General features: G+C 35.8%; 1 protein-coding gene across 2 annotated transcripts in view; it reads right to left on the reverse strand.

Annotated features, from left to right (window-relative positions):
* USP32 (ubiquitin specific peptidase 32) overlaps positions 1-19,138 on the reverse strand; it is a 204,498-nt gene that overhangs the window by 158,934 nt on the left and 26,426 nt on the right. The window lies entirely within an intron of this gene.

Genomic DNA, 19,138 nt, shown 5'->3' on the forward strand with positions numbered 1-19,138 from the left:
AATAGTACTACCTTTCTCATTCAGATAGAGATGCTACTTAAATGGCTTTTGCAGGATCATATGAAGAGATTAAAACTTGCTGTCCTTCAAAGGAAAATAAAATATGTACTTTAATGATGGCACCAAAACATACACCTCAGTATAAAAGAAAGAACAGTACAATGCTCATCTTTCCTACAATTTGGGGGGGGGGGGTGTTCTTTATAGTAGTTATCGACCTTTTTCTGCAGTGAGAAAATGGATGTTTTCATTTCATGGGCATTCCCTGAACCATAGCTGTAACTACATTTTTTTTATTTCCAATCAAGAAATCATATGCATATGTGAAATACATGAACTTTAATCCACTTTCATAAAGGTAGGCTTTTCCCCCCACGAAGTCAGTACTTCATATTACTCATTCATTAAATGGCTATAAAATATTTCACAACAGGCCATGGTACTGGTGTTCTACATTCCTATTATATGCTGCCTTATACTGTAACTTTTTCCAAAGGTAAAGGTTAAGTTTTATCTCTCCAAGCAGATTTTAACTCTCAAAAGAAGGGACTAGGTAATCTATTTCTTCTCTCTCAAAGAGCCAAGGCAGTATCTTACGTTCAGATTTAGGCTAAAATACAGGAGTTACTGTTTTGACAGTTTGGTTCCAAAGGCACGGATAAAAATTTAACAACATCTGAATCAAAGAATAATCACAGAAGTAAACAAACACTGGGAAATATGCTTTTCACTGCCAAAGTAGGGTAAGAATTTCCAAATACAGAAGAAGCAAAAAGTGGAACACAGCAAAGAAATCACAACCAACGTTAATTTATAAATGTGCTTGATGAATTTACCTACCAAAGACTCTCCAAGAGGCTATCTATAGCAAAAGCTACTGCAAAGCCACTTCAGGTAGATAATAAAAGGGTAACCTAGATAGAACATCTCAAACAAGAGGCAGCCAGCCTACAAACAGCAAGATTTTTGCCACTAGTGACTCTGTCAAGAACACAACTTCACCAGAACTTGAGAATGGATCATGGGCTAAATGATGTAAGTTTTTCTTATGAAAAGGGGCAAAGCAAAGTTGAAAAGTTAAACTCTCACACATATTCATAACCTTTAATCAAGTGGCACAAAACTGAAAATTCTGAAACTGGTCTGATATTTGTTCTATAAATAGAATCTCTAACAATATAAATGGATCAATTCCTTCAAAATTAGGTTTTTATTTTTATTCTAAATTGGTTAGTATACATTTTAAAGGTTAACAAAAAGTATAGAAGGAAATTACCTCTAAGTAAGACAATGTAAAAAAATAATTTTAGTAATTATATATTTATTCCTCTAAAAAGATTAAAGGACTAACGAGAGCCACAGTTTTCCACGGTACCTCCATAAGGTGGGGAAGAAGTTCCTAGCTTTTCTAACTGAGGCCAGAAGACTAATTTGGCTAATCAAGGACAATGCTAACACTGGAACTACAGACTGTGATCCCTAAGCAATGTTACCCTCAGAAAAAGTAATGACTGGGGTGCCTGGGTGACTCAACTGGTTAAGTATCTGCCTTTGGCTCAGGTCATGGTTCCAAGGTCCTGGGGTCCAACCCCACTTCAGGCTCCCTGCTAAGCACTCTTCCTCTGCCTGCCACTCCCCCTGCTTCTGCTCTCATTCTCTCTCTCTCTCTCAAAGAAAAAAAAAGGAAGGAAGGAAGGAAGGAAGGATGGAAGGAAGGACGGAAGGAAGGAAGGAAAAAGTAATGCCTCATAGGATTTATGTTAATGTTTATACAAATTGCTTCTATGGTCAATAATGGTAGATTCAATTATGGCTGTACCTGTGAGCCCAAAATACAAACTCTTTTTTTTTTTTTTTAGATTTTATTTATTTATTCATGAGAGACAGAGAGAGAGACAGAGACAGAGAGAGAGAGAGACACAGGCACAGACACAGGCAGAGGGAGAAGCAGGCTCTATGCAGGGAGCCTGACGTGGGACTCGATCTTGGGTCTCCAGGATCAAACCCTGGGCTGAAAGCGGCAGGCGCTAAACTGCTGAGCCACCCGCCCTGCCCCAAACTCTTATTATAGTTTAAATTCAATAAGCTTTATACCTATTCTGAATTGTTTTATCAAAATATAAAGAGCAAATGAAAATAGTAAAATTCCAATACTAAGAACCTTGGTCAATCCAAGAAGCAATCATTGCAGATTAAAGACAACTACATTGCTTGTGAACATCTATTTGTCATGCCTCTAAGTATCAGACTCCTCATCTTCCTTGAAAGCATATACTAGAAAGAGAACCCAAGGGCACCTGAGTGGTTCAGTCAGTTAAGTGTCTGCCTTCAGGTCAGGTCAGGATCCCCGGATCCTGGGTCGGAGACCTGCATCAGACTCCCTGCTGATTCTCTGCCCCTCCCTACTGCCCGTGCTAGTTCTCTCTCTCTCTCTCTCTCTCTCTCTCTCTCTCTAATAAATAAAATCTTTATTTTTTTTAATTTTTTTTATTTTTATTTATTTGTGATAGTCACAGAGAGAGAGGGAGAGAGAGAGAGAGAGGCAGAGACACAGGCAGAGGGAGAAGGCAGGCTCCATGCACCGGGAACCTGATGTGGGATTCGATCCTGGGTCTCCAGGATCGCACCCTGGGCCAAAGGCAGGCGCCAAACCGCTGCGCCACCCAGGGATCCCTAAATAAAATCTTTAAAAAAAGAGAGAGAGCCCAACTGAGAGACAGAAAAAGTTTTCAATGAGCATTTCATAGAAGAGTATAACCAAATCAATAAATAAATCAATCATTGATATTCAATGAACATCACAAGGATATATAGAGGAAATGGAATCTTATCCATTTCTAGGGGGAATGTAAAATGAAATATCTGCTTTGGAAAAACGTTTAGCAGTTTCTCATTAAGTTAAATATATATCTGTCCTATGACCTAGCAATTTCACACCTAGGTATTTCCTTAAGAGAAATGATAACACAGGATCTCAAAAGATTTATACAAAGTATTTACAGCAACTTGATAGCCGAAAACTGCAAATGATCCAAACATTCACGAACAAGACAAAAACATTATAATACATTAATATTATAGTATGCTTTTCTGCAATAAAAAAGAAAAAGCTGATATATTTAACAACATGAATGAAACTCATAGTAACACTGGGCAGAAGGCTGATTTTGAAAAGTGTAGAATCTGCTTACATGAAAAACTAATAAACCTACCCCCAGATATACAAGAACAGTCCTACAGATATAAATAACCCCAGCTTTTCACAAATGAACAAAAACTCCCTAAAAATAACTTTTATCCCTCTGTGTGACTAATTTCATTGTTATTGTGCTTCATCTCGTATTCCACAGTATTATTTCTACTAAGTTTTTATTGCAAATGTATGGTTTTCAGCTAAACAATGACTTAAAATTTCTGTAAGCCACAATCCTATAAACCTGATGAGCATTTAGAACATTGTTTCCATGGAGAAATAAATGTTAAATTCTGTGAAAATTCATAAAAGTAAACATCGTTTAGAATGGAGTTGGGAGGCCAACAAGGGGAGTGCTCATGCCTGGTCCTCTCATTTATTGCAGATCCAACAAGAAGTGTATTACTACTGGACTGTCCCAGTAGGAAGAAGGAAGTTCTCGTCATGCACAGTAGTTAACAGCCCAGCTAGCTAGTAAGAAACAGTCACAACTCAGCCAACAAACAGCCACTATACTTAGAATTCCCAGTTTACCCTCATGGACTTTTTGTTTATAACAGCCCTCCCAACTTCCCCCATTTTGTCTATAAAAAGGGCATGCTTACTTATCTTTTGTTCCATGGACTTGCCTATGGTTTTGCCATAGCTTGCTTTTCCTGGATTATAATATTCTGCTATTCCTGAATAAAACAGTCTTTTGCTGGTAAAGTAACTAGCAGTTTTATTTTTAAGGTTAACAATTCTGAATAAACTTTTGGAATAGAGTACTTTAAATAGGCTTACCCTTAGATTAAACAACAAAAAACACACATTACAATAGCTTAATCAATGCAACAGATTTCTCTAACCTAAATCAATGGTACAAATCTAATCTTTGATAATGAACAAGTCTACCAAAATGACATTTTCACGGATCCCTTTAAGTCATCACAGTATTCTGTTTTAACTTTAAACACAGAAACATAGCAGCATTCTGAAGGTAAAGTCAAAAATAACCATCCCTCCAAAGTTTCCAAAATATCTATTAGAAAAAGAATGGTAAAATATAAACAACTGAACATCAAAGTAGAAATCATACACAAAAAATCCCACAAATTTCTACAAATATGACCCAGGAAAAGCACAAAAAGAAAACTAGTGATGGTTAAATTATAACTGGCACAAGTAGATTGCAAAGGTTAAGCTCTACATACATTATAGAGAAGAACAAGTTCCAGAATCGATCTGTGTATCAAATATAATGAGGAGAGTATGGCCACCTGGATAGCTCAGTCAGTTGGGTGTCTGACTCTTGGTTTCAGCTCAGGTCAGGATCTCATGAGATCAAGACAGGGCTGGGTTACCCACTCAGCAGGGGGTCTGCTTGGGATTCTCTCCGTCTCACCCTCCACTCATGTTTGTGCTCTCTAAAATAAAACAATGAATCTTAAAAAAAAAAAAAGTATATAAAAGACAATAGCTACTTGAAATACGTAAAAATGTATAGAAAGCAATCAGAAACAATCAGTTACAGATCAGTAACTGAGAAACAGTACTAGAAAAATGTAAACAGGGCAGCCTCAGTGGCTTAGTGGTTTAGCGCTGCCTTCAGCCTGGGGCGTGATCCTGGAGACCCAGGATTGAGTCCCACATCAGGCTCTCTGCATGGAGCCCGCTTCTCCCTCTGCCTGTGTCTCTGCCTCTCTCTCTCTGTCTTTCATGAATAAATAAATAAAACCTTTTAAAAAGAAGAAAAGAAAAGAAAAATGTAAACAATTCAAAATTTAAAGGAGCAGAACACCAGTAAAGTAAGGCAAGGTTTGGGGCACTAGATGGTTTAGCTGGTTAAGCGTCTGCCTTTGGCTCAGGCCATGATCTCAGGGTCCCTGCTCAGTAGGGAATCTGCTTCTCCCTTTGCCTCTGCCCCTCCCCCATCCTGCTCATATGTGTGTATGCTCTCTCTCATAACTGAAAATCTTTTTTAAAAAATGAAATTTTAAAAAGGCAAAATAGTTCAATTAGGCAATGTTACTCTGTACAACAAGAATATCAAAGGCCACTAAAAACTAGTAAGAACAATATATTGATCAGGAGGATGCTTCCTAAGGCTTTGATTCTACCTTATGGGGCACATCAGAAACTAAGAAAATATAGCTTATGCTATGGTTATAAGGGCCAAGAGGAATGTCACTTGCCAAGACTTCAGAATCCTAGGCTTAGGCCAAAAGAATTTAAAATGTTTTGACAACAATAAGTTGATGAAAATTGTAAATATAAACCTTAGTATCCAAAGTAGAGATCTATACAAAGGCTCCAGCTATTTCAAACTCTTACCATTCTCTAACCACGTTATGCTCACTGTCATCACCTTTACAATGTTCTCTGCCCCTTGTCCCTGATTAATCTAATTGGCCCAACAGTCTTCAAGACTTGGTTTAATGTCTCTCTTTTATTTTTTAGAAGCCTATTCATTTGCTTCCATGCCATACTACCTACTGTTAGGTGTCCTTTCTACAGAATGACCTTCCTTATAATCACTTACTCAATATCAAACTTTCTGTGCTTTAACACAACTTAATACTGTATTTTCTGGGATGCCTGGATGCCTCAGTGGTTGAGCATCTGCCTTTGGCTCAACTTGTGATCCCAGGATCATGGGACTAAGTCCCACATCGGGCTCCCCTCAGGGCACCTGCTTCTCCCTCTACCTATGTCTCTGCCTCTCTCTGTATCTCTCACGAATAAACAAGTAAAATCTTAAAAAAAAAAAAAATACTGTATTTTTTTATTTAATTGTACACCCACTTTGCTCTTTGAAAACAAAGAAATGGTCTTATCTATATCCCAACACTTATCAAAGCACCTTAAATACTACTGATGTACTATAATTTTTGGATAAAGTTTAGATTTTTTGTAATGATCAAATAAATGTCCTACATATTCTCTTGCACACACTTATTACTGAACCTCAGCATCTAGAATACTGACTCATAGGAAGGGCTCAATAAAACATTTTTTCATTATCGTACACCTGATGTTTAATATCACTAAATGTGACCATAATGCAAATGTGACCATTAATACAAGTAATACCTCCTCACAGCCTTCCTTAGCTTAAAATCCAATTTGGAATCACGTTTAGTAACCTACTAAATGGAACCCAGATAAGAAACAGAGTTTATAGTATGTTATTTCTGTAAGTGATGGAATAGGTATAATTTAGACATTTACTTGCCCAGAGGCAGAAAACTAAACGTTTAATGGCTTTCTCAAAATCCCTTACATTTGATAAATGCATCTTTTTATCATTAAAAACATATACGTTATATTCAAAAATTACATTTTATACATTTATGTAGTATGCTTTTGCTTCAAATGACAAAGTGACAAATTTTTAGAAAAATAATCACACAGTATCAAACAAGACACAATCTGTACACAACGGTCTTGTTTCAAAGTTCCTCCAAATTATCATTGTTTTCAATTTTATCAAATACTTCCTCTATGCCAGACACCATTCAATTGTTTTACAAGTATTTCACTTAATCCCTGCAAAACAGAGTAAATACTGTTGCTATTCCCACTTTACAGATGAGGAAATTTAAGCATCAAAGTTAAGTCACTTTCCTGAGATCACATAGTTAATGAGTGGCAGAGGCAGGATTTGCACCCACAGAATCAGACTCCAGTTTACATATCTTTAATCTCTCTGTTATGGTTTTAAAAAGAAATCTGAATGGTAAGGTGTGGTAAACTTGGCGTACATCACCACTGCTGGTAGCATTTTACACTGGTGCAATCCTTTTGTAAAATAATATAGCAATACTTAAGAAGAGCTAGAAATGTTCTTATCCTTTGATCATGTGGTTAATTCCTGGGAATTTCATTTAAAGAAATAATTTAAACTGGGTGGCTCAGCTGGTTAAGGGGCTGCCTTCGGCTCAGGTCATGATCCCAAAGTCACGCATTGAGCTCACATTAGGCTCCCTGCTCAGTGGGGAGTCTGCTTCTCCCTCTCCCACTGCCCCCCCCCCCTGCTTGTGTGCCCACACACACACTTTCTCTCTCAAATAAACAAAATCTTTAAAAAAGGATTATTATAGATGGTGATAAAAACTTGACAGAAACACGAAAACAGATTTGTAATATAATAAATTAACAACCACAGATTATTAAAAGTAGACAAATATATACACAAATGAATGACAATGTGTAAATAAAATGGTTGTATTGGGTAGCACTGGGGGATTTTTTTAAGATTTATTTATTCTAGAGAGAGAAAGAGAATGCATGTGAACAGGGGGAGGGGTAAAAGGAGAGGGAGAGAATCTCAAGCCAACTCTATGCCTCGTGTGGTGCCCAATGAGGGGCTCAATCCTATGACCTTGAGATCACCACCTAAGCCAAAACCAAGAGTTGATGCTTAACCAACTGAGCCAACCGGGCACCCCTGGGGGATAATTAAGTTAATTTTTCATTATACAAGTTATAAGTAAATGAATTATTCTTTTAAATGTTTAAAATGTATTCAAACAATACATACAGATAAGGCTAAAAATATCACCACTACCAAATCCTAGTCACTTCTTCCCTCTAGTCCTAATCCCTACCTTTCCCTCACCCTTCCCAAGAGATAATCAATGTCTGGTCTGTCTCCATTCAGATCTTTTGCAATGCTTTTATAAATAGTTAGTGAAACTTACAATGGTATCTATCCTACTATACATATCACAGTGCAACTTACTCTGTTACATATAGATCTAGCTCATTCCTTTATGTGCTGCATAGTATTCCATTACCTAATAATACTATAGACTATCTAGCTATTCATATATTGTTGGGCATTTAGGCTGTTTCTCATTTTTTCCTTCATGCAACACTTGCCATGAAAAATCATGGGCATATCTCCTTGGAGAAATATATACACATACTCATATGCTTCTCTAATAAGCAGTAGGTCATTCACATTTTTTGGTTTAATAAATATTGCCAAGCTCCCTTCCAAATGACTACCAATTTACATTCCCACAATTATGCTTTCCCTAGCCCTTTATCCACTATTGTTTACAGTGTCTCTGAAATTCGAACAAAAATTTCTAAAAGAATCCCATATAGCTCATCTTTGAATAGCTGTTTAATCAATGGAGAAAATAAATCTCTATTTCTCTTGTTACTGAGAAGACATAAATCTCTCTAAATATTATATCCTACTTTATATCCCTGAGCACATCAGTAGTAATTCAAAGCAGAAAACAGTGTGCAATTCACAAACTGGCCTCAGTGCTCAAAGATATAATGTTGACAGTATTGCTCTGGGTGTGTATGTAGACTAAAAGTGGATCCAGTCATCAATTCTTCTACATCCATACAAAGTTGTTCTTGGCTTTACCACAACACACATGGTTAGTGCAGGTTGTAGAATATATCGTGTCTCCATATCTTTACTTCACAGACTGCCAGTGTCTGTAATCAAAACGAACCACCCTATCTTTGCAAAGTGTCAGTTTGGACCATCTGCCACTACTTCTGTTCCTCAGCATCCCTAAGCTTTGAGCTTTGTGTACTGCATAAAAAAAACTGAAGTAGTCTAAGAGAAAATTCTGTTTCCTCCTTCCTATTGGTTTTTATTAACAAGCATGGAAATGTGAAGAAAAAATAACATAGAACAGAGTCTGTGCTAGACAACAAAGCTATTCTGTCAATGAATGAAACAGTAGTAACTTAAAAACTTAGAATACAAATGAAGAAACATGCAAGTTGTGTAAGTTTTCTTCTACTAAGAATGACTGCTCATATTCTGAAGGATACCAAATATGCCATTTTATAGTTAACAACTACAAATAATTCAAGAAAGTCTTCGAGAACTGCCCATAAGAACATAAATCACAAAACACACCACTTAGTTTACAGTTGCAGAAAATCTGTTGTATACTTAAACACTGCAGGAGAGTCTTAAAAATGTCATGAAAAGAATGCCTTGAAGTATTCATTAGCTTTTTTTATTTTCCATAATATAACAAAATGACTATTTAACATATGTTGATGACAAGTTTTCTAGTTCATTCACTTGCTTCCAGCAGTTTCTCAAATCAAACACACAATTTATCATTGTCCTGGTTCATAAACTTCTGAGCTATCAGCAACATGGCACTCATCAGTTCAACTACATTAAAATATGTTTCCAAGTACCCTCCTTTCTGCCACAGGGGAAAGAAAACTTAGCCAAGACATCTAGTAGCCCAAATCCCTTTGCAAATTAAATCAAATGTAGTAATGACAGGTTGTCATCAGTGCTTTAATCTTAAATATATTAAGATTAATAACACCGTTGTATCTAATCTAGCATTTTACTCCTTTTTAAAATTTTAATACCTGTATAGTTAACAGTTTCAGGTGTACAATATGGAGATTCAACAATTCCATATATTACTCAGGGCTTATGGTGAGAAGTGTACTCTTTGGGGGGGAGGGTGGATTTTAAGCAGACGCCAACCTAAGCCCAATGCGGGACTTGATGTCACAACCGTTAGATCATGACCTGAACCAAAATCAAGAGTTGGACGCTCAACTGACTGAGCCACCCAGGCGTCCCTCTTACAATAGTTTAATGAGATAAGGATAACATATATCTGTGTTGGTGCTTTCGTTTTGGGGAGAAGAGGGAGAAAGGAAGGGATGGAAGGCAAGGAGGAAAAGTAGGCAGGAAGGTAGAAGAGCAGGGAGGCAGGAAGATAGGCAGGAAGGAGGGAAGGCCAGCCCACACAAAAGTAGGCCCACACATAAGTATGTATGTTTTCAGATTCCCTAAAGGAACCAGTGATGTTCCCTTTCACCATCATCCCCCAAAACTTGCTAAGCCAATTACATTAAATATCCATGAATGTAAAATTATTTATAACTTCCATTCTATTGCACTTTAGTCTTTTACAGGGGCAACTGGGTGGCTCGGTCAGTTAAGAGTCTGCCTTTGACTCAGGTCATGATCTTGGGGTCCTGGGACTGAACCCCATATCGGGCTCCCTGCCTCTCCCTCTCCCTCTGCCCCTACCCGACTCCTCTCATGCTCTCTCTCTTCTCAAAATCTTAAAAAAATAAAAATAAAAAAGACTAGTCTTTTATAACATATCCTAAACACCTCTCCTTTCCAAAAACTTTATAAACAACCCACACTTACATCATCAAGTGACCAGAGAATTAAAAGTAAGAACTTTTACTTTCTACCATTAGTACTAGTTAAACATAATATTCAAGTTGGAAGCTATTTTCTTATGCCTTTTAATTAAGAAACCATGAAATCTTTCCTACAATTACATGAGAACTCACCCATCTTTGTTTATCACTAAGATCCTTGCTGAAAGGCATTACAAAAACACTACCTTCAAAGGGAACAAATTAATGAAATTTGGAAACAAAAAAACAATTGGTCAGGAGGCATCTGAGTGCCTCAGTTGGTTAAGCATCTAACTCTTGATTTTGGCTCAGGTCATGATCTCAGGGTCCTGAGGACCAGCATCAGCAGAGATCGCTTCCTCCTTCCTCCTTCTCCCTATCCCTCTGCTTACAAGCTGTACACACACGCTATCTCTCTAAAAAAATAGAGGCACCTGGGTGACTCAGTCAATAACATCTCTCTTCAGCTCAGGTGTTGATCCTGGGGTCCTTGGGATTAAGTCCTGCATTGGACTCCCTGCTCAACAGGAAGTATGCTTCTCCCTCTCACTCTGCCTGCCATTCCTGCTTGTTGCTCTAGCTCTATCAATAAGTAAAGTCTTTTCATAAATAAATAAATAAATAAATAAATAAATAAATAAATAAATAAATAAATAATTCTTTTTAAAAAATTGGTCAGAAGAAAACATATCAATGAAATTTGGAATTATCCTTGTCCCTTCCACACACAGTGGAAATAACTGGAATTTTTTAACTTCCTTTTTGGCAAACTGGTGAAAAAGAATGCATATAGTATTCTATTCTCAATGCTGCTGTCACTTGGGAAGAAATACTGTTGAAAACAAACTGATATCTTGGAAACCACAACTAACAAGTGACAAAATGCCATTTTCAGTACTATTAATGGTATCAACATTCAACATCTAACAAAATTTCATGTTACTCCTTCTAATATCAAAAGCAATTCTGAAAAAATTACATAAATGGTTAAGAGTCAAGTGTGGACAATTCTGAATTCTTTAAAGAAATTCACACATTTACAACTGTCAAACTGAGTTCTTGATTTCTCAAGAGTGTTTACCAATACTTTAGATTAGAAAATACCAGTCTGGAAATGACCATGTTTTAATTGGAAACTTTTAAATTAAAATGATAGTAAAATATAACAGCTTCAAAATTTTTGTAGAAAGGGCTCATGTACCATACAGATACTTAACTTCCATGAGTATTTTAGGTATCATTCCTTACTAAGTTCCCTGATCTCAGATTTTCTAGTAGCAATGACACATATTCTTTTTTTTTCTCTTTCTTTCCTTTTTAGATTTTATTTATTTATATGATAGAAAGAGCACAAACAGGGGGAGCAAGAGGCAGAAGGAGACAAAGAAGCAGGCTCCCCACAAAGATGGGAGCCCAATATGGGGCTCGGTCCCAGGATCCCAGGATCACGATCTGAGCTGGAGGCAAAAGCTTAACCGACTGAGCCACCCAGGTGTCCCAAACACATTCTCATTCACAACTTTCAGACAGGTATCTGACGTGACAACAGTTCACCCATAAGCATGGAGGAAAAAGTCATTACTATTCTACTAAGCATTCTGGTAGAGGAACAGACAACAGCATTTCTAGTTTATGCTGTGAAGAAAAATGAAAAGAATGTTATTTTAACAAATGAAAGTTCATCTGTTTAAACGAAGAAAATGTCCATTGTTTTTCAATTTTCCTTATCAACCAAGCTCTCATTATGCAGTTACTCTAGTTTCATAAATGAGTTTATTTCTTTAAAAATGACTGCATTTTAAAGTTGAATTTAATGTTCAAGCAATTAATCTGTAACTAAAGAATTACCTTCCCTGTAATCATTCACTCAATATTTCCCCCAAGGAATTCTTGTCCTAGTTATGTACAAAAAATTACTTTTTTCATTACTATACACCATGACTTCATGGTAGTGGTTATGAAGTCATCAGGAAATAAATTACTAAAAGAATCTATTTAGAGAAGGCATTTATACAAATAAAATTTTATAAGCAATTTTATTAAAATACCAAAAATAATGCCTCAGAGTAAATACATATGAGAAAAACTAGAATGAAGCTACCAAAAGAGTTTGGCCTTGAATCTAAACTCCCTACGCTAAAAGGGTAGGTTACAAAATGACATCAGAAATTAATTTGTACTTTTAATAATAATAGTTCTAGTACTCTGACACTTATAGAATTCTAAAAATATTCTAATTTAAATCTATAGTTGAAAAGTGTGATACGTCTTTTCTTCCAGAGACAGAAACACACTGCTATTATCAAAGTGGGTAAGAATCTGAAGCCCATTTTTTAAAAGAAACCCATACACCTACCTCAAAGAACCACAAAAGCCAACAGGCAATAAGGAAACAAATTTTAAAAAAGAAACTGCAAGGTTTAACAGTAAGTAAACATTCCATCTAACCAAGTTTACTGTTTCATAAAACATGGTTCCATCCTTCTTTCTTCAAGCAAAATACAGTACAGTTGATCCTTGAACAACACAGGTTAGAAGCACCAACCCCCACCACTTTGCCTGCACAATTGAAAAAATACATAAACTTGACTCCCCAAAAATTTAACTACCAATAGCCTGTCTGCCAGAAGCTTTAACAGTAACATAAAGTTAATTAACACTTATTTTGTATCAGTATTATATATTTCTACAATACCACATGCTAATGAAAAGTATTAAAAAAATCATAAGAGAAAATGTCTATTGTAGTACACTGTGTATTGAAAAAACTGCGTGTAAGTGGACACACAGTTCAAATCCATGTTGTTAAAAAAAAAACTGATGTTGTTCTCTGTATTTAGATATGATGAAGTACTTCATGCTATATACTTCTATAATGGATAGTGTACCAATTGCTTGTTCTAATGCAAAATTTTAAAAGATTAATTTATCTTAGAGCACAAGCGTACACACAAGACTGGAAAAGGCAGAGGGAGAGAGAGAATCAACCTCAAGCTGACTCCCAATTGAGCATGGAGTCCAACTCAGGGCTTGATCTCACAACCTTGAGTTTGTGACCTGAGCCCAAATCAAGAGTCAGATGTTTAACCAACTGAGCCACCCAGGCATTCCTTAATGTAAAATTTTTTAAGCTTAACAGAGTTCTATAAACATTAGATTGCTTTTCATTCCAATAGATAGTTTTTGGGTTGGTTGGTTGTTTTTTTATTTCTAGAAATCAAGGAGGAGAGGAGCTCTATTGCTTGTAAGTCAGTAAGAAATTCTGATACAGGGGTGCCTGGGTGGCTCAGTGGTTGACCATTTGCCTTTGGCTCAGGGTGTGATCCCAGGGTCACGGGATCAAGTCCCTCATCAGGCTCCCCACAGGGAGCCTACTTCTCCCTTGGCCTGTGTCTCTGCCTCTCTGTGTCTCTCATGAATAAATAAATAAATCAAAAAAAAAAAGAAATCTTGATATAAAAATCTAAAGGAGTTTCTTGACTAGAGAAAAATCTCTTCACCTTGGTTCAGAAACAAGGCTACTAGTTGTAGAGCCATTATAAGAAAAAGTAAATAAATAAAAGCTGAAGAGTAAATACATTTTAAACTGAGATTCTAGGTAAAAAAAACAAAAACAAAACAACAGTTAAAACTAAGAATTGATTCTGGCCATCATATGGTAAACACAAAATAAGCCCAGGAGTTTATTTTCCTTATTCCTCACTGTAAGCACTTCATGGTTGTGAGCAATTTCCTGATAACCATACATGGTTTTATAAGCAACCTCAAGATGGCAACATTCTCAAGTTCTATTACATAAAAGCAAAAGTGTATCAACACTTCCCAAACAACCAAAGAACAAAATAACTTAAAATAAGGAAGTCTAGACTTAATATGATGCAAAAGTTTCTCTGAGAAAACACACAAGTTTCTGATGCAAGACTACATGAAGGAATAATTAGAATTTATGAGGCAAAACAGAAATTACTATACATACTCAAATTATTTTAAAGATTATTTTTAAATGAAAATGAAAATGATTCCCTGGCTCATACTAGATTAGCTGCTTAGCAGCCAAACAAAACACACACACACAAAAAAAAAACCCCTCAAATTTAGATCCTTTTCCCATACTCCAAAATAAATCTCAGGTGAATAAAACAAAGTTGAATACTAAAAATATGAAGTCATAAATTAGAATCAATTATTTTTCAGGCATGTTAATAAAAATGTGAAACTTCAGAATGATACAAAATATATAGTTGGCAAATCTGACTATATACAAATTTTTGAGCTCATGAATATAACTCAGGCATTAAAAGAAAAAAGAAAAGAAAAGAAAAGAAAAGAAAAGAAAAGAAAAGAAAAGAAAAGAAAAGAAAAGAAAAAAAGGAAGAAAAAAAAAAGAAAGAAAGCTATCTGTGACAATATGGATGGACCCAAACAGTATTATGCTAGGTGAAATAAGTCAGAGAAAGACAAATACTATACGAAATTTCACTTATGTGGAATTTTAAGAACCAAATAAATAAAACAGAAACAGACTCATAAATACAGAAAACTGGTGGCTGCCTGAGGAAAGATGGGCAATAAAATAGACTAAATAGGTAAAGGGGATTAAGAGGTACAAACTTCAATTATAAAATAAGTCATGGGGATGTAACGTACAGTTTTGGGAATACAGTCAATAATTTTGTATAGTGAGAGATGGTAACTACAGTTACAGTGGTGAGCATTTCATAACATATATAAATGTTGAATCACTATTTTATATGCCTGAAACTAATACAATGTTGTATGTCAACTATACATCATTTTAAAAAAAAATTAAAAGAAGGGCAAAGAAGGGCAAACCCACCACAAAAACATTTGCAGCAAATCCATCTGATGGTGAACATTCAAGGCATTTATTATTTTTTAAAATATTTCATTTATTTATTCATGAAAAACACAGAAAGAGAGGTAGAGAGACATGGGCAGAGGGAGAAGCAGGCTCCCTACAGGGAGCCCAATGCAGCAGCACTCAATCCTAGAACCCCGGGATCATGTGAGCAGATGCTCAACCACTGAGCTACCCTGATGCCCCTTAAGGCATTTACTATAAAGATTTCTACAAACTGGGGATCCCTGGGTGGCTCAGCAAACGGTTTGGAGCCTGCCTTTGGCCCAGGGCGCAATCCTGGAGTCCCGGGATCGAGTCCCGCGTCAGGCTCCTGATGTGGAGCCTGCTTCTCCTTCTGCCTGTGTCTCTGCCTCTCTCTCTATGTCTATCATGAATAAATAAATAAATAAATCTTGGGGAAAAAAAAAAGAGTTCTACAAACTGATTTTTTTAAAAACAATTTTAAGAACTAGAAATGTTAGATGAAAGGACAAAAAGACAAATAATGAGGAAATACAACTACCAAAAATGTGGAGAAAGGTTCTACCTTGACAACTAATCAAAAAAATAAAAATTAAAACAAGCTGCCATTTGTGACACCTGGGTGACTCAGCTGGTTAAGTATCTGCCATTGGCTCAGGTCATGATCCCAGGGTCCTAGGATCCAGGATCGAGCCCCAAGTCATGGTCTCTCTCTCCACCTGCTCTTGCACTCTTGCTCATGCACTCTCTTCTCTCTCAAATAAAATTTTTAAATAAAAAAATAATATAAATTTTAAAAAACAAGCTGCCATTTTAGATTAATTAGCAGAAGTGGGTCTTTTGCCAATTATAATACCAAATTCCGATAAATGTTTAGTAGAAGCAACACTCATATATCACTTTCAGAAAATGATCTGAATCAAAAGATGGTTATTTCTGGAAATCTAAGGAAATAATTCTAAAAATAGAGAAATTTAAATGATGCTTATTTCAGTATAATGTAATAACTGAAAAATTGGAAGAAACTTAAGTATCAAGTAATAAAGGCAATAGTAAATTATGGACAATCTAGGCAATAGAATATCAAGCAACCAATAAAAATTATAATTATGAAAATAATTTGAGGGCAGCCCAAGTGGCTCAGCGGTTTAGCGCCGCCTTCAGCCCAGGGCCTGATCCTGGAGTCCAGGGATCAAGTCCCACGTCGGGCTCCCTGCATGGAGCCTGCTTCTCCCTCTGCCTGTGTCTCTGCCTCTCTCTCTCTCTCTCTCTCTCTCTCTCTCCTGTGTATTCTCATGAATAAATAAATAAAATCTTTAAAAAAAAAAAAGGAAATAATTTGAAAAAAAACAAAATGACATGCTATGTGACAAAAAATATACAGCGTTCTGATAAAAGAACACTGGATTGAAACACATTTAATGTCATTCCCTTCTTAAAGCCCACTTTTCAATAAAGGGATTCTTTTTTTTAAGGCATAAACCCAAAAACAAAAACAAAAAAAAATCAGGATAGGAGATAAAACTAAGAAAAATTTAGAAGCTGAAAAGAAAATGGACACATAAAGGACTTAGCAGATATAAGCTGAATCATAAGCTGCCAATAGGAAAGGTGAGCTTTTTATACAGAGGAATCCCATATAGATTCAGAATTAGTGGGACCAGGGTGCCTCCAGAAGATGTAAGACAACAGTCAGGGTAAAGAAGGCAGTGGTGCTACCAGCTCAAATCTATTTAAGTAGTGACATTCCAGAGATCCCCAACCCCATTCCACACAGCCTGGCTACCAAGCCTCCCCAATCATGGCAAAAGACTAAAGGTGTATTGTCTGGTAGAAAATCTATGGACACCAGAAAACCTATGGACACCAGACATAAATAAGATTAACTAAACCACTCTAAAAACAGGTATTAAGTAATGAATGGGAATGTAAAGACATCTCCCCTCTTCCTCCTTTGAGCTTCCAGATTCTGGCAATTAGACCTTTACCTCCAGACAGAAGAGGTGAAGAGACTTTTCTGAGTAAAGTTGGGGTTGGGGGGAGTGTTCCACACTGAAAATGCTCAGCAACAAGCACTACAAACACAAAACTTGTATTCAGCTTTATGAGCACAGAAACAAGATTATCAGGCATCTGCAGAAAGCCTGTGATATGAAAGAAGTAAATATTAAGAAAAAAATTTGAACAGTCTACAGAAAGAAGAACAGAAACTTAAAAATGTGTTAATAATATCCTCAAAGAGGTAAGATTACAACAAAGGTGAAAAAAAGAAAAAGATGCTATTAAACAAAATTCATAGAATAAAAAAGGCTCATAAGGGGCATATGAATGGTGAGTGTGCACAGGTGTTCAACATGAATAATTAACAAGGAAATACAAATGAAAACTACACTGAGATGACACTATCCACCAGCCTAAAGTTCTATAATTAAAAGAACTCACAATACCAAGAAAGGAAATAGAGCAACTGAACTAGGAGAAGTGGAAAAAAAAAATTATATAGCCACTTTGAAAAATTATTTGGTGATTTCCAAAAGAGCTAAACATACACTATCCTATGACACGTGATTCAACTGCACTCCAGGGAATATAAGATGAATGAAAATACATGTCTAGAAAGTCTTGTACAAAAATATTTAAGGAAGTTTCATCCGTAATAGCCCAAACCAGGAAATGTCCAACTGAAGAATAATGTTATATTCATATAGTAGAATACTACTCAGCAACAACATGGATGAATACCACATCTCTTAGGTATTATGTTGACCAAAAAAAGGCAAACACAAAAGGATACACACTGTATGATTCCATTTGTACTAAATACAAAAACAAACAAAACTAATATATGGCGAGAAAAATCAGATCAGTAGTTGCCTCTGGTGGCAGTGGGGGAATGACTAACTGGAAAAAGACATGAAGGATTTTACTAAAGTGATAAAATATTCTATATCCTGATTTTGGTGATAAATATAAAGCACTTGTCAAAACTGAACTTAGTAATTTAAAAGATGTATATCTTGATAGGAGTATAGGTTACATGGATGGAATTTTTTTGTTTGGGGGATTTTTTTTTTTTTTTTTTTGCATAGACATAGGCTTTATTATTAGCACATTTCTTTATGAGCATCGGCCTACAGCCTTATCCCAGGGGGAAGGATTCTGATGAAGTTGGGTGTATGTATTTTTAAATTCATTTAAGTGTAAACTTGAGATTTATGCGTTGTACATATAAAATTTATCACATGAAAATTTATCACATGAAAATTTTCAAAAAAATTAAGAGCTCTTAAAAATTAAAAAATGAGAGCAGAAAGACAGGCTATCAGGTAAGACTGGAAGACAAGGTTAAATCTCTCAAAAAGTAGTAAAAAAGGCAAAGATAGAAAAAGGTAAGAAAATTAGAGGATCAGTCCAAGAGCTCCAATATCCAAATACAAGAGTTTCAGAAAAAAATCAAAGAGAGGAAATGATCTATAAGATAATTAAAATAAATTTCTCAGAACTGAATTTGGGACATCAACTTTCAGATTAGAGCCCATTTTTACTAGCAAATAGGTGAAAACAGAGCTATACTAAATGACATCACTGTGAAATTTCAGAACATTGTGGATAAAGATCCTATAAGCTTCCAGAAATAGAAACAAATAAAATGGTTCAAAAATTTAAATGGTACTGGATATCTCAACAACAAGGTAAACCAGGCTAAAAATTAAGCAATATTTTTTCAAAATTCTAAAGAAAAATTATTTCTAACTTAGAATTCTAACTCGGACACTTACAGTCACATGTGAGGACAGATTTAAGGTATTTTTAGAGTAATGAATCTCAAATAATTTACCTCACATAAATTCTTTTTCAAAAAGTTCCTGGAGGAAGACACCCACCAAAACAAGAGAAAATCCAGAAAGCAGAAGGCATGGGATAGAGGTAACCAAAGATCAAGTAGGAAGAAT

The sequence above is a fragment of the Vulpes lagopus genome, chromosome 12, assembly GCF_018345385.1.
Source record: "Vulpes lagopus strain Blue_001 chromosome 12, ASM1834538v1, whole genome shotgun sequence".
In the NCBI taxonomy this organism is placed as follows: Eukaryota; Metazoa; Chordata; class Mammalia; order Carnivora; family Canidae; genus Vulpes; species Vulpes lagopus.